Here is a 14,518-nt window from a genome sequence, read left to right on the forward strand (position 1 = left end):
CTGCTGTTTACAGATTACTGGAATCCGGAGGGAACAGACATATGAAACAAAATTTTCAGGTAGGATTAGATGCAGACCATTGCTGTGGGTATCAGACAATGTCCTTTGCGCAGCTCATACAATGTCTGAAGGAGCACAATTTTTCTAGATCTGCTCTTGCGGTCTCTGATGCCATCACTACATGCCAGTGTGGAAAGGTCTTAGCTATCCTGATTCAAAAATATTACCTCTATCAAGTATCAGGAAATGAAAACTAATGCCTTTATGGTGAATGTATCTGATGAAAAGTTTCTCTGTAAAGTCACAAAGCAAATTAGCAGAGGAATGTTGATGACAACACTTTTTTCGTAAATACAGAGTCAAATTGCCAAGGCCCCTTTCTTTGGATAATTTTTATTATATTTCATCCCCAGTCAATCCATCCTTATAGGTTAAAAAAAGTAACCAGGGAGGCGAGGTACTTCAAATATTCCAAGATCCTCAAAAGAAACAAGTTGCTGTAGGCCAATTAGGTGCTGAGGGCCTGAAGGACACAGGAAGCTTCATGTTTCTTTAAAGTCTATATGGTTCTCCTATAAGCCACTTACCAGCTTCCTTTGAGAAAGACAGAAGGGGAAAAAAAAGATAAATGCTCACAGGAACTGATGATATAACACTGTGCAGCTGCTAATGCATATGGATGTGTCATGCAAATGTCCCCAGCAGAAACACAGTCTTTAGTTTAAACCTGCAACCATATTCAGCAATAAAAGAGTTTCCAAATCAAACTGCTGACTCCCTTTTTTTTTCTCTTATCAAAACACCCCAGCATACATCTTACCAGGCAGAGTAAATCAAAAGAACCAGCTGGAGTTACCAACTCTTGTTTTTCCCTGGATATCAGGTGTGTGCTGCAATTTTGCAGATCAGTTTGTGAGCTGAAATAAGTAGCTGTGGTCCACTGAAACTCAAAATAAAGCCATTTGGGTAATGCTTGTGCTAACTTTCCAAAGGCCTTATCTCTGCAAAGGGACATTGTAATTTATCCACTGATTTTTTTTTTCTCACTGAAGATGTGTGTTTCTTATACCTTTATCCGAATATAAAAAGATCTGGAGGAACTCAGAGGAATTACTGAGTAACAGAACTTTGTTCTCCTGTCTTTATCTTCTCTATTTCTTTAGTTTTAAATTTTTGCGGATTCTCTGATAAATTGACAGGAAAAGTAGATTCAAGGGAAGGACAAAAAAAGAATAAGAATAAGAAAAAAAAGAGAGGTGGAAGGAATTTGGGGGGCAATCTAGTCACATTAAATTTTGAAAGCATCGACATAGTTAGAGCATAGAGACATGAATTTATTGCGACATACACTTCTCGTGTTGGTACTACATATTTATTGAAAAGTTCTGTATTGGGGAATGAAAAATGTCAAACAAGAAACTTCAACTGTTACCCGGAGGGGACGTTAAACGGTAACTTGGGAGCGATTCACTCCAACTTTTTTATGGCTGGGAGAAGGAATACCACTTTGACATTTTTTTATAGGGATGTATGCTGCAGCTAAGCGCTTGGAAGAGCGAGTCCGTGGAGATTAGACGCGGAAAGAGAAAATGAGTACGTATCTGGGGATTAACCTGCATTTGTGCTCTACAGGGAAGCAGGCTAGGCACTCACTTTGAAGGCACCACTCCAGTGAAACGCCATCAATTCTGAATGAAATTACTTAGGGTGAAATTGCATATCTGCAGGTGGCATCGCCTGTGAGCGCTCCGGGTTTCCTCCTCCCTCCAGCCGGGATTTGACTGGACTGGCTAGAAGATCACCCCTGAATAGTCTAGACTCGGCGACTGGGCCTAGAGCCCTAACACTGGCCAATAGTTCCCTTTGGCCCCCTGACTGCAGTGCGCTCCAAGCAGGGGGGACACCTAGTCCCCGTGCTCAGACCCAGGGCCTGGGAGTTTGTGGTTTTGCTTCGCGGAGCCCGGGGCGGAGGGGAGGAGGTTGGAAATAGGAAGGTCAGAACCACAAAAGGCAGTCGGCGACGGGGTCTCTCTTTCCACCAGGCTTCTTGGCCACTGCTCCTCTTCATTAACAGAGACCTCGGTCCATTTAAAGAGCGCAGGCTCCAGATCTCAGCTCAGGCCCAATGAGCCCAGGTTAGGCTGGTTAGAAATGCTTCTGGGGGTCTTCCATCCTCCTAAATTCCCCGCCCAGGGTCAAGTCACATTAAAGGATAGAAGAATCCTGCTTCTGGAGCCGGTCATTTACTGTTTTTTCTTTGTTTTCCTGGAGGTAAGGCGAGAAAATGTTCGCTGGAAGAGAGCGAGCGGCTGCAATCTGCACCCCCTCCCGCCCCTCGACGCAGGCAATTCCTCGCACGCACCTGGCGGCTCGGGCCGTGGGGCTTCCGCGCGGCTAATATACATATTTCGAGGGGGAGGCTGGGCGGCTGCTTCTTCGCCGGGTCAATGTGTTAATTAAAAGTTGGTCCGAGTTGGTCAGCACGCAGTCCCAGATGTGCTTAACAGCATGCAATTAACACATAAGGCAAATCTTTTTGAAGATACCAGAATTGAAAACCCCCCAAAGAAACCCCACCCCGCCCCAGCCCTTAACGTGAAATAGCAATGGCAAATAAGGGAAAAGTCATTAAAAGACGTAATTAAATGTGGGCCGCCGTTCTTGGAGGGGGTCGGGCTGGAAAAAAAATTCCCTAAATGTATATTTTTTAAAAAATAAATAGCAAATTGATTTTTTTTTTTTTTTTCTGCAGGACGTGCAGGCCGGAGATCCGTTTCCCTCCGTTCCCACTCCATGTATATTAAACAGCCGGCGAGCGGCGGCCGCGCGGCGCGGTGACCTAGCGAGCGCCCGGAGTCCCCGGCCTCTGCGCGGGTCCGCGCGCCGCCGCCGCCGCCGCCGCCGCCGCCGCCGCCGGCGATTGCAGAGGGGCCTCCCGCAGCCAGATTGGTTTCTACATCCAAGGATAATTACCGCACTCTCACTTGCCTAGCGTCCTTAATATTTTCAAAAAGTGCAGGGGAAGAGTGTGTGTGTGTGTGTGTGTGTGTGTGTGTGCGCGCGCGCCTGTGTGTGTGTTGTGATAGAGTCATTCTAGATAAAAATTTATGAAAAGTTAAAAGTATTGGTCGAGACACTTAATATCATCATCGCCCCCAGCGGAAAAGCCGGTCGGATTCCAGTCGCCCAAGGCTGCTTCTGCCAGTTCACGCCTGCCTGCAGTTTTCTACCTTATTTAGCCCCATGCACAGAGTTCTCGGGCCTCCACGAGCCAGTTTGTTTCTGTTTGTCTTTTAATTCGGGCTTACTCGTGCAAAAAAAAAAAAAAAAATTTTTTTTGCCACCTCCCAGAGGCAAACAAAGACCCCGATCAGTTACCCCTCCCTTTCTTCTCTCTACACACATTCACACGGGCACGCGCTTGCGCGCGCGCACACACACAGGGATATACACACATTCACACCACTTTGCAACTTCCTCGCTTCCCGGTCTTGCGGAAGCCAGATGAGGACTTGGTGCCCAGATGGGCGCATTGACGCCACACCGAGCCTTCAGCCAACTTCTTGGTTATCATCCTAGACTTGTCACTTAGGATGGCTTGGTTTCAGGGATGGTATGGGATTCCAACACCAACACTACCCTTAAGGGTACCGGGGGTAGCAATTCTAACCAAATAATTGTATGTGTCGTATCTGAAGGGCGTGCCTTATTGATGACACCTAATGAAGCAAATAATGGATTTGCAGTATCTTAGCTATTCATCTGGTCCTTCTAGAAACCTGGGTGTTAAAGAGAGATGGATAGTGATGGATGGAGGGAAAGAGAGAGCGAAAGAGGGGAGGGTAGAGGGGGAGAGAAGGGGTCGGCTACAGATCCTTGGAAACGGATCAGATTTGTTGAATGTCAGCTTGAAGAAGGCGGTCTGAACCATGATTTAAACGCGGGCAGTATCATTGTTAACTAGTGTCCAACGACTGCCCCCCACCCCCACCCTGCCTTCCTGCCGCTCCCTTCTTTTCTCCCTTTTGTAGGATACAGAAGGTGAATAATGAAACCATTTTGCTAATAGTTTATGAGCCATGAGATTGGAAATGTATATGGATAGACCGGAGCACCAGACTAAAATCATTTGAAAGAAGCGTGAGGCTTGGCAGGGAAAGAAATCCGCGGTGTCCTCTCTCCCCAGCCCGGAGCTGAATGGGACGGATGAGGTGGCCTCGTGCCTCTCCGCTCCATCCGAGGGCAGCGGCTTGGCCCGTCCTCCCGCCTGCCCCTTACTCTCCTCCTCTCCCCGAGGGGCTAAAGCGAGAGGGAGATGAATTGGGGCGATGGCGAGATAGCGCGAGCAGGAGATAATCGTTATCACCAGGATTTTTCTTCCAGTGATGGGCTCTAAAAAGATCTATCACACTGGGCAGCTTTCCCCGAGGCAGAAAACAATAGACGTGAACTTCGCGCTGAACACAGCCACCGGAGCGCTGCCTGTGCGTCTGTCTTTTCTGTCTCCATAGGGCCTGTTCCTCTAGTACGAACACCCAGAACCTTCGGGAAAAGCCGCAAGCACTCATCTGACTTCCACACTCGGCCCCGCAAGGAGGTTTCCACCCGCTTTCCTTGCGGAGTTAACCCGAGGGAATGGGGGAGGTATGGTGGGGTGAAAGGTAAGGCGCTGGCCTGGACCCTCTCTTCCCAACCCACAAAGGGGCCGCAAAATCTGGGGATATGCTCGAAGCCAGTTCGAAACAGTGGCCCAAACCAATGGCCCGCGAGAAACCGCCCCATATCTGGCCCAGCGTCCGGGAGGGCCAGGGCGCGCGGACACGGCGGGGGCGGGCTCCGCCAGAGGCGGCGGGCTCCAGGCCGGGCTCCGCAGCCGGGGCAGCAACTGGAGCGGGGAGGCTGGGACAGGTACGTAGCAAGGGGAGCGCAAGCCCGGCTGGAGTGTCTCGGGATCCCCCGGCTCCGTCCAACTCCGTTTGGTAGCACCCTCAAGTGCGCTTCGAGCCGGGCCTTTGGGGAAGCGCGGGAAGCGCAAGCCTTCTGCCCGAGCGCCCCCCGCGCGGGCTTCGCTGGGGGCTGGCAATGTCCCGCGGGCCCGCTCGCGTGGAGTCGTGGGCGGTGGGTACACCCCGCAGGGTGAGTGGCTGCCGTAACCCCTTAGCACCTCTGCTTTTCCCCTCTCCTTCCAAACCTGGCTGGTTTTTAGGAAAAACAAAGTAACTTTTACGTTTGTGGGGAGTTAGCAGACGGGAAGTGATGTTGGAAGAAGCGCGAATGGAGCGGCAACGCCCCCACAACAACTGTGTCGGGAACCCTGATCTTCTCCCGGGGGTGAGGGGTAGAGGTTAGGCATTTGACATTTCCGTTAATTGGGGGCGGGATGGTGGTGTGCGGCTGGGGTAGGCGAGGGAAAGGAAAAGCAGGACCGTTCGCTGGCTCCCTCCTCCCTCCTCCCAGCTAGAGGCCGCCTTTAGGCCCATTAAGCGGGCTTGGCCCCCGCTCCGCAGGCCTTGCGTGAACCGAGCCTCCAAAGGGGATCACGGCAATCGCCTTTCACCTGCTGGCCCTCACCTGCAGCGCCCTCAATTTCTCCAACCCCCACTCCCGCCCCAATGGATACCCTATTGGCTGTGGTTCGTGTGAAACACCCAGGAAAAATTCAGTGAAACAACCTCCTGAACTAGAGAGTTTGGAGGGGAGAGCGAGTGTCTGCCGTCCTCGGGGGTTTTATTTTCGAAGAAGCGCCTAGAAAGAAAATGAAAATCGAACTAACCCAATCACCATTGGCAATCCGGCCTTGGCGCAAGGAAAGGGGGCGGGCGGACGGCTAGTGGTGCTCAGCACTCGCGGTGAAATAGAGCTCTTCCGGTGGGCAGGTGTGAGCGGGCTCGGCGAAAAGGCGTCCGGCCCGGGGGAGCTGGCAAACCAGACCCTGGGGCACCATCCGGCTGGACGCGCTTCTTCGAGAGCTTGCGGCCCCCAAGGCAAGCAAGGACTTAACCCCGGCGTGCGCCTTCGCTCTCCCGGCCCCGTCAGGGCCGAGGGTTCAAGTAAAGTTACTGAGAGGGGGTTTGCTAGCACTGGAGGGTTATTGTTGCCCTGGGAAAGGAAACCTGCACTTTAGGAACTCCTTTGTGCCTTCTGTACTCACCCTTTTGCACTTCCCTCTCAAACGCGGGATAACCTAAATTCCTGTTCTGGCATCGGAGGGAAACCCCCAATGCTGGCAGTTTTCCGATTTCCTTCCCTCGCTCCAGTAATCCCCGGGGAACCCCGGCTCCGTGTTCCCCTCCTCCTCCCCACTTCTACAGCCAACCCCTAGGAGCTCCGCTCTCCTGGGCCTTTGCCCTTCCTAGCAGGTACCTACAGTGCCTAGCTTAAGGGGGGCGGGGGGGCGAAGCTGCAAAGGTAGGCGGAAAGGGAGGGTCAAAGAGGCGGAGAGCCCCCGTTGCAAAATAACAAAACTACTGCAAATTCTCATAAAATTAAATTCCACCTCCCTTTCCGAATCTGTCCCCTCCCAAATCCTGCCTAGAGAGCGGCGGGAGGGGTGGTCGGGTCGTCCCTGGAAAGGGGGGTTGTGCGCAAATTTACGCCCGCTACTTTCATTTGTTAGTTGATTCCGTCTAAAAGTTCGCTATTTATAGGCTACACGCGGCCGCCCCAATATCCGCGCCCGCTTTCCTGCACGAAGTGCGAGAGGTCCCCGCGGCGCGGAACGGCCCGTCTCGATTGTGTCCCGTGATTTGTTTTGTTTTTGTTTCTGCCTTCACACCGCAGGCAGCCGGGGAGAAGATCTCGGGGAGCCCTGAAACCACCCACTCGCAGTAGTTGAGAGCGGCTCTGCAGTCCGACCATGTGAGTCCGCGCTTGACCCCGCTGGGCGCGCGCTGGTGGCAGACGCGGGGGAGGCGCTACGGCTCCGCCGCGGCGCCCGCGCCCCTCGGGCTGTCCTCCACCTCTGCCGCTGCCCCTGCGACCTCCAGCTCCTCTTTGCGCGCTCTCCCCCTTTGATTTCTCCCTTCGCATTCTCTCTTTCCGTGCATCTCTGACTCTGCCCTGCTCTCAACTTCCAGCTGAGTTTGCATCTGGGCACAAAAAAAGACAGGACTGGTCTTTACGTGGGAGGCGGGGTGGGCTGGGCGTGTGTGTTTCATAAAGAAGGAAATTGTGTGGGGCTGGGGTGGGGGAGGGGCGTGATGGAGCGGGTCTGGAGCGCGGCCCCAAGCTCTGGAGGAGGGGACTAGGAGTGTTTGGATGGCGACCTTTACTTTCGCAGTGGCACCGATCGCTGGATGGGAACCAAGTGCTCTGGAAGCCTCGCCATTTGGGACCCTCCCTCTGCGATGCAGGGACAGATGGCTTAATTAAAATCTCGGAACAGCCCGGTAGAAAGGAGGGAACGACGTGGGTCCGGGATGAGGCTAGCCGGGAAATAGGGTCAGAGTCAGTTCCCTAAATTCCAGGTGGAACTGGGCGCTGCGATGCCTCCCCCCCCCCCCCAGAGGCTGCGGACAGGACTCGCTTGCGCAGACAGCAAAGGCGCAAGGAGATCACGGCGGGTCCGTGGGCCTTTCCCTTGTCCTCTTTTTATAAATGCCAGAGCCTCGGACGATGCTTCTGCGTTTTAGAAGTGAGACGTCAAGAGGGCGGGGTAGTGGGACCCGCTAGAGCGTTTCGCGAGTCCCGGGCGAGAGGAGCGCCCGGCGCCCGCGTTTATGGGGCGGGGAAGGGCTGTGCGCGCCGAGCAGCGGCCAGGCCGGCTTTCTCGCAGGCGCGCGGCGGCAGGCGTGAGACTCGCGCACCGCCGGTCCAACTGCCCTTCCCCCACCCCTGGAACCGAGGCACGACATTTGGGGGGGTGCGGGGGTGGAGGAGGTGGTGGCTGAAAATAACCCGGGGTTCTGATCCGTTTGGCCGAAGGACAGAGCCCCAGAACGGAGGTGGGGAGGAGTTTGGAGCCAGTGAGGGGAGAACTGAGGCCTCGTCTTTCGCGCGCTCACGCGGGGCCCTGTGCCCTCGCAGGCTTAACTTCTTACCCGCCTCCAGTTTCTGCTCTCACAGTGGGTGTCACACGTGGAATCCCCCTATGGCCACATCTCCAAAGCGCTCAGTCCGCCGTGTGCATAGACTGGTGGGGAGCGAAGAGCCAGGACGGGTCTGTGGCAATGCCCCGGAGAGGGGACCTCACTGTCCAGCGTGTGTGCACCCAGAGTTCCCCGTCACAGAGATGGGGGAGGGGTCTGTTCCCAGCCCGCGTCCCTGCCTCCCTCCCGAGCTGGCGCTGCAGGGACAGTCTGGTTCAGGCAGGACGCGGGCCGCCCATACCTGGCTCGGAGCTGCCCGGATTCTCACCCCGGCCTGCCCGAAACAGCTTTCAGAAACTCAGCGGACAAGTTAGAAGCGGAATCAAGTTTCGGCCACTATCCCTGGGCCTCATGCGGGCTTAGGGGTAGATGTCAAACTTAATGCAACTTCGTAGCAGAAACTAGGGGCAGGGACCCGCAAATGTTCGCATTCGGGGTCTGGGGGGTGTGATGTCTTAGTTACCTTACCCCCCCCCCTTCCCGGACTGTACATGCCACTCGGCTCTCCTGTCCCGCATTTATCTGCGCCTCTATTCTTTCTGTAAGTCCTAAGAGGAAGACAGGGAAGGAAGGAGAGAGGGACATCAAAGAAACGTGGAAGTTAGGAGGAAATGAGAGTAAAGAGGCGGTAAGGGAAAGGTATGCCAAAAAGAATGATCTCTAGCTAGCTGTTTTTCCTCTTCTCCTTTGAAAAGAACACGGTGCTTTCAAGAGCGGGGGCGTTAGCCCAAGACAGTAAGCCCCCAGCCCAAGGGCTCTGGCCCGGCCGGCTAGTGGGCGCGTCCGCTCTCGCCGTGACTGACTTGAGCTTCTCAGCCTTCTCAGCGCTCGGTCCTCAGTCACATTCCAAGACCCTGTCCCCAGTGCTCCAGGACACGTATGACTCAGAAGCTGGGTGAAGATGGAAAAGGCCGAGCTTGCTCTCTCCCACCGCAGGCCATTCCGCTTGGGCATAGGCTCTGGGCCCTGAAGGTGGACGCGGCGCGCCAGGCTCCGGGACTGCGCAGCCAGAAGAGTGCTCGCCTAAAGCCTTCTGCTGTGGGGAATTCTGGGAACCCGTAGGGCTTTTTCCGGTCTCTGATGGGATCTTAGAATTTGGCAGCTTCCTCGGCTTAGTGAAGTAAAATAAACTTGCCCCAAGCTCTGGCTTAGCTCTCTCCTTTGCGGCTGTGCTCCCGGGATCCTAGTTCTTCTCTCTGGCCCAGCCCGTCGGTGCCCTGCCTTGGTGGCCTCCGGGCCCCCTGGGGCTTTTCCCGCTGACTGGGGCCCTGGTTAGGAAGGACCCCCAATTCTCTACCAGAGAGCGAGTAAAGATGACAGATCACCGTGCAGACAAAACTAGACAGTAAACTGTGTATGAAAGGAGATGAAGGCAGAGAAGGAGGAGCCTGTTTGTTTCCCAAACAGTACTAGTGAACAAAATAGCTCTCCTTTTCAAGGAACTCTGGAAAGTGTCGGGGTAAGGGACTGGCTCTTTAAATTCTTTCGGTCTGTGACCTACAAACCTTGAGAAGAGGCCATAAGCAGGGAAACAAGGCACCAGGGTTTGGCAGAGGTGGCCACCTGTGCCCCCCCCCCCCCCCCCCCGAGTTGACAGTCCCTAAATCATGTTTTCATGGTGCCATGAGCAGCTCTGTTCCAAGGGTGGGAAGATCAGCCTGAACCCTCCCAGACCAAGAGAGTGTTCTGAGCCCTAAAACTTTCAGCTGCGCTATGCCAATCCCTGTCTTCTTCACCCTCACCCTTAATCCCTTGGCTACCATCGGGTTCTCTCTACAGCGAAGCTGGGTCATCTGGGGACTACAGTGGTGTTAGAACCAACACCAGTTGCCCCTTGCCCTTTCCCCAGCCAGAGCTTTGAGTGGAAACAAATTACTGTGCTGGGGTGTGTGTGGATGGATGAAGGCAATGGCCCCTTTTCCTAAAAGCTGGAGCAACTCCTTTCCCTGTTGTCCTGAACAATCTTTCTTGGGTCAGGAGCCCCAGGACTCCAGCTAAGGGGGAATTCCTAACCTATGTGTTCTCCCTTATATTTCCTAGGATGTGAGAGTTAGAGGGGTTGAGTACTGTCTCCTTTAAGATTCCATTTGATCATTAAATTTAACACAAATCTGGGAAAAGACCTGAGACCTGAAAGAAAAATGGAGAAGGGGAATTCTGTAGAGTGGAAAGAAGAGCTAAGTGACTGACAAGGAATTTCCATTAACTCAGTGCTTTCCTCTTCTGTCTTACCTGTTTAACTTCATTCCTCCCCCTTAAGTGAAGAAATAGAGCTCTCAGCTTAGGTGACTATTTTGGCTAAATGTTCAGATGTATACTCTGGCTGAGTGTTTTTAAAATTTGACCACTGAATACCTAGTGTTACCTGCAAACTCTTCTGTGCACTCTTCTCTCTCACTTAATTTTGACCTAAAATATAAGCATTTCTTTTCATCACAGTCTTGTTCACCTTCAACAGGTTGGTTTTAGTTTCTATATTTCTCAAATTTCTTTGCAATAACAGTACATGAACCAGATTTGTTCAGCTTCTATGAGGTAGGATTATTCCCACCACAATTCTCCAGGTAGTTCTGGTTAAAACTGCCTTTGCTTTTCACCTCAATGAGACACATACTTGAGATGAAAGTGAGTTTCTTTGTTTTAAACTTGATATATTCAAATACTTGCTCTGTTTTCCCCTTCTGCCTATTTGGAATAAACCTGGCCATATTAACATTTGAATAGTTTTGTCATAAAACTTTTTTTTTGTCATGACTTTTTAATGTAGAAATTTTCTTTGAGATTTTAAAAGATCATGACATATTAAAATTATTTAACATCATTTCAGGAAATTTTATCTTTGAAATTCATTGACAATTAGATTTCTTTTCAGAACTTTCTGTGTAACTTTGTCATCATTCTTTAGTTATGTCCTCTGATCTAACTGAATCTGCTTTCAACTGCTTAACAAGTATATATTCAAAAGAGATTTTTTTCTCCCAGCTTAAAGTTTCTTTCAACATTTTCTATTGTATTACCTAGTTGAGAGGAAAATTTGCGGGACAAAAAATTAAGTTTGGAGCACATAGTATATTTTTCTGACCCATTTATGTAAGCTCTATTTTATTGTTAACATTTTAATAGTAAAAAAAGACGTTTATTTTTGGGAGAAAATGTATGTCTTCTTTTGGGGGGAGGCTTACTGGATAATTAGTTTTTTCTTAATGTTCTTTGCTTTTTCTATTAGACATATCAATGTTTCTTAATCATTAATCTCTTGTAAAGTAGTGAAAGATACAAATTACTGACTTATGATAAATCATATCCTTCCCCTTACCAGAGTCATCAATATTCTATTATTTCAAGTTAAATGTTTTAATATAATTTAGAAGGGAGAAGGTTCTGACATCTATTCATTAATCCGTGATGGCCAAATTGGCTAAACAATTGACAAGAAACTTTTGGACATGGAAATGTAACATCAGAAAAGAAATTTCTATGGGCAAACTGACAAACCAAAAATGCCATTCAAGCGCAAAAGGCTAATGATAAATGGCACAGTGAAATAAAGGGAATAAGCACAACTTATCAGCCACTGATCTTCTACATTCAGTATTTCACTCCTTAATATCATTTGGGTGATACACTGTGTGAAATTACTTTGTATGGGAAGAAGCAGTTTCTTGTTTTCCTAGTGACGGTTCAAGCCAGTATTTTTTTTTAATGAGATAAAATTTCAGATATCATAGAATTAAACGTTTAAGCCATCTTAAAGCATATAATGTAACTACGTTTTACTAGATTCACAATGATATGCAGCCAACATCACTGTTGAAGTCCATCTTCATCACCTCTACCCATGAAGCAGTCCCTTGTTCCTCTCTCCTCTCGATCCCTGCCAACTACTCATCCACATTCTGTTTCTGTGGATTTGCCTGTTCTGGACATTTTCTAATTGAGATCATTTAACATGGGGCCTTATGTGTCTTGCTTCTTTCACTTGGCATCATGCTTCAGGGTTCATCGATGTTGTAGCACATGTCAGTATTTCATTCCTCTTTATGGCTGAGTAATACTGGATTTTATGGATATACCCCATTTTGTTTATATATACTCCTCAGTTGATGGACATTTGCATTTTTTGGCTCTGATGAATAATGCTGCTATGAGCATCCACTTACAAGGTTTTGCTTCAATGTATGTTTTCAGATCTGTCAGGTATAGTCAAATTCCTGGGTCATACCATAATTCTATGTTGATTTTTTTTTTTTTTTAGAGAGAGAGAGAGAGAGAGAGAGAGAGAGAGAGGGAGATCAAAAGCAGGGGGGAGGGGTAGAGGGAGAAGCAGACTCCTTGCTGAGCAGGAAGCCTGGATGTGGGATTCAATCCCAGGACCCTGGGATCATGACCCGAGCCGAAGGCAGACACTCAACCGACAGAGCCACCCAGGCGCCCCATATGTTGAACTTTTTGAGGAGTCCCCATACTGCTTTCCACGGTGGCTGCACAATTGTCCAGTCCTGCCAAAAACATTTGAGGGTTCTAGTTTCTCTACATCTTGACCAACATTTATTTCATTTTTATTAAAAAAATTATACTAGTGGGTGTAAGTGGTATCTCACTGTGGTTTTAATTTGTGTATTCATAATGACTAATGACGCTGAGCATCTTTTCCTGTGCTTACTGGCCATTTGAATATCTTCTTTGGAGAAATGCCTATTCACTGTCTTTGCTCATTTTTTAATTGGGTTGCTTGTCTTTTTGTTGTTGAATTGTAAGAGTTCTTTATATATTCTGAGTATTGCATACTTATCTGGTATATGACTTACAGATATTTATATTTTCTCCAATTCTCTGGGTTTTTCACTTTTTTTTCTTTTAAAGATTTATTTATTTATTTTTTTAAAGATTTATTTATTTATTTATTTATTTGAGAGAGAGAGAATGAGAGATAGCACGAGAGAGAAGAGGGTCAGAGGGAGAAGCAGACTCCCTGCCGAGCAGGGAGCCCAATGCGGTACTCGATCCCGGGACTCCAGGATCATGACCTGAGCCGAAGGCGGTCGCTTAACCAACTGAGCCACCCAGGCGCCCCGCAGTAGTTATTAAAAAAAAAAGAAAAGAAAAGAAAAGAAAAACAGTAAGTGCTTTTCTCATCCATGAAAAGACTCAGATTTAAGCACAACACAAAACAAATATTTAAAACTCTAAACCCTCAAAAAGAGAAGACTCTTCTGTAATGCCCAGGCAGAGACTTTGTGAAATGCAGGTTATCAGGCACTACATAAAGTTACAGCTGTTATTCAGGACAAGGAAATAGCTATGGCTACATTGACCTTTTTCTTCAAAGAAGTCCTGAGTTATTCAGATAAGGTGTTTACCCTCCTGAATGAGATCTTTTATCCCAAGAAGACAGTTGTTGTTTTTGAAAAAAATTATTATCAAATTCATCTACCAAGAAATTTTAAATAGTCTCCTCTGTTTAAATGACATTAAGGGATCTGCCTTAAACCAACAACAACCAGGGAAATAAAAGAAATGTTGACAGGGTGTTCCTAACTTAGCAGTTTCTACACACAGCCACACGCCGGCCTGTACCCAGGTGATGTATTTGTAAAATCCCTGGGAGAAAGGTCTTGGAGTCAGAGAAAAGAGAAACTAAAATATTGCAATGCAATTTAAAAGCAAAAATTAATAAAAGGGGAGGAATATAGACAGACGTTACCTAATGTAAAGGTTTTGCTTATTCTCTCAAATTGGCCGCTTTTGAGTAATTAATGTATGAGTTAAAAATAACCAGACAGTGGTTTGAATCAGATCTTCGTTTTATTTCATTATTTAGTTATTGAGTAAGAAGGCTTATGGTGAATATTGATCGAGACATCTCTGATTCTGTCCATTAGAAATCTTGGACCTGATTTCTACATCTGTTATTTTATAGAATATGCTATTGGGTAAATCACTAGGCACTTTCTAAGTCTGCACGCCCAGAGTTCCTGCATGAGTCACATAGCCATGAACAGCCCCGAAGGATCCTGAAGAAAGCTCCTGTTCCTTGTCTATAGAGCAACACATGCATCCATCAGTTATGGTGGGGAAAAGATGGGATGATACACGTGACAATTATACGGCATTTTGAAGTTTAAGTGTGAGCTTCCTTATTTATTTATGTGGCAGTTGCAATGTACCAGTTATTGTCCTGAGATTTAATAAGTACTAAAAAATTAAGTTCTCAAACAACCCTAAAGGTTGATACTCTTCTTTTCTCCCCCTTTTACAGATGAGAACACTAAGCACAGAGTTTTTATATAACTTTCTTAAGGTCATGTAGCTGAGAAGTGACAGAGTTAAATTTTGAACCTGGGCAGTCTGGCTTGAGAGTCTATGTTCTTACTGCTACTTTATGTTGCTTACATCTAAAATCTAGAGATTTCTGATGAAAATTGAAGTCT

At 48.6% G+C, this 14,518-nt stretch overlaps 1 protein-coding gene across 2 annotated transcripts in view; it reads left to right on the plus strand.

The window, feature by feature from the left end:
• The first annotated feature begins 5,860 nt into the window (after positions 1-5,860).
• Positions 5,861-14,518, plus strand: part of ESRRG (estrogen related receptor gamma) — a 616,331-nt gene continuing 607,673 nt past the window's right edge. Inside the window, exons 1-2 of one of the 2 annotated variants that reach the window (XM_073884096.1) lie at positions 5,861-5,984; positions 6,781-6,858. The gene's annotated coding sequence lies outside the window, so the exon portion shown is untranslated. Of the gene's footprint in view, positions 5,985-6,295; positions 6,360-6,780; positions 6,859-14,518 lie in introns of those variants that run through there. The other variant, XM_073884099.1, reaches the window with a different exon arrangement.

This window comes from Callorhinus ursinus, unplaced genomic scaffold (assembly GCF_003265705.2).
Source record: "Callorhinus ursinus isolate GAN/ISIS: 27379988/994484 unplaced genomic scaffold, GSC_fseal_2.0 scaffold54, whole genome shotgun sequence".
NCBI lineage: Eukaryota > Metazoa > Chordata > Mammalia > Carnivora > Otariidae > Callorhinus > Callorhinus ursinus.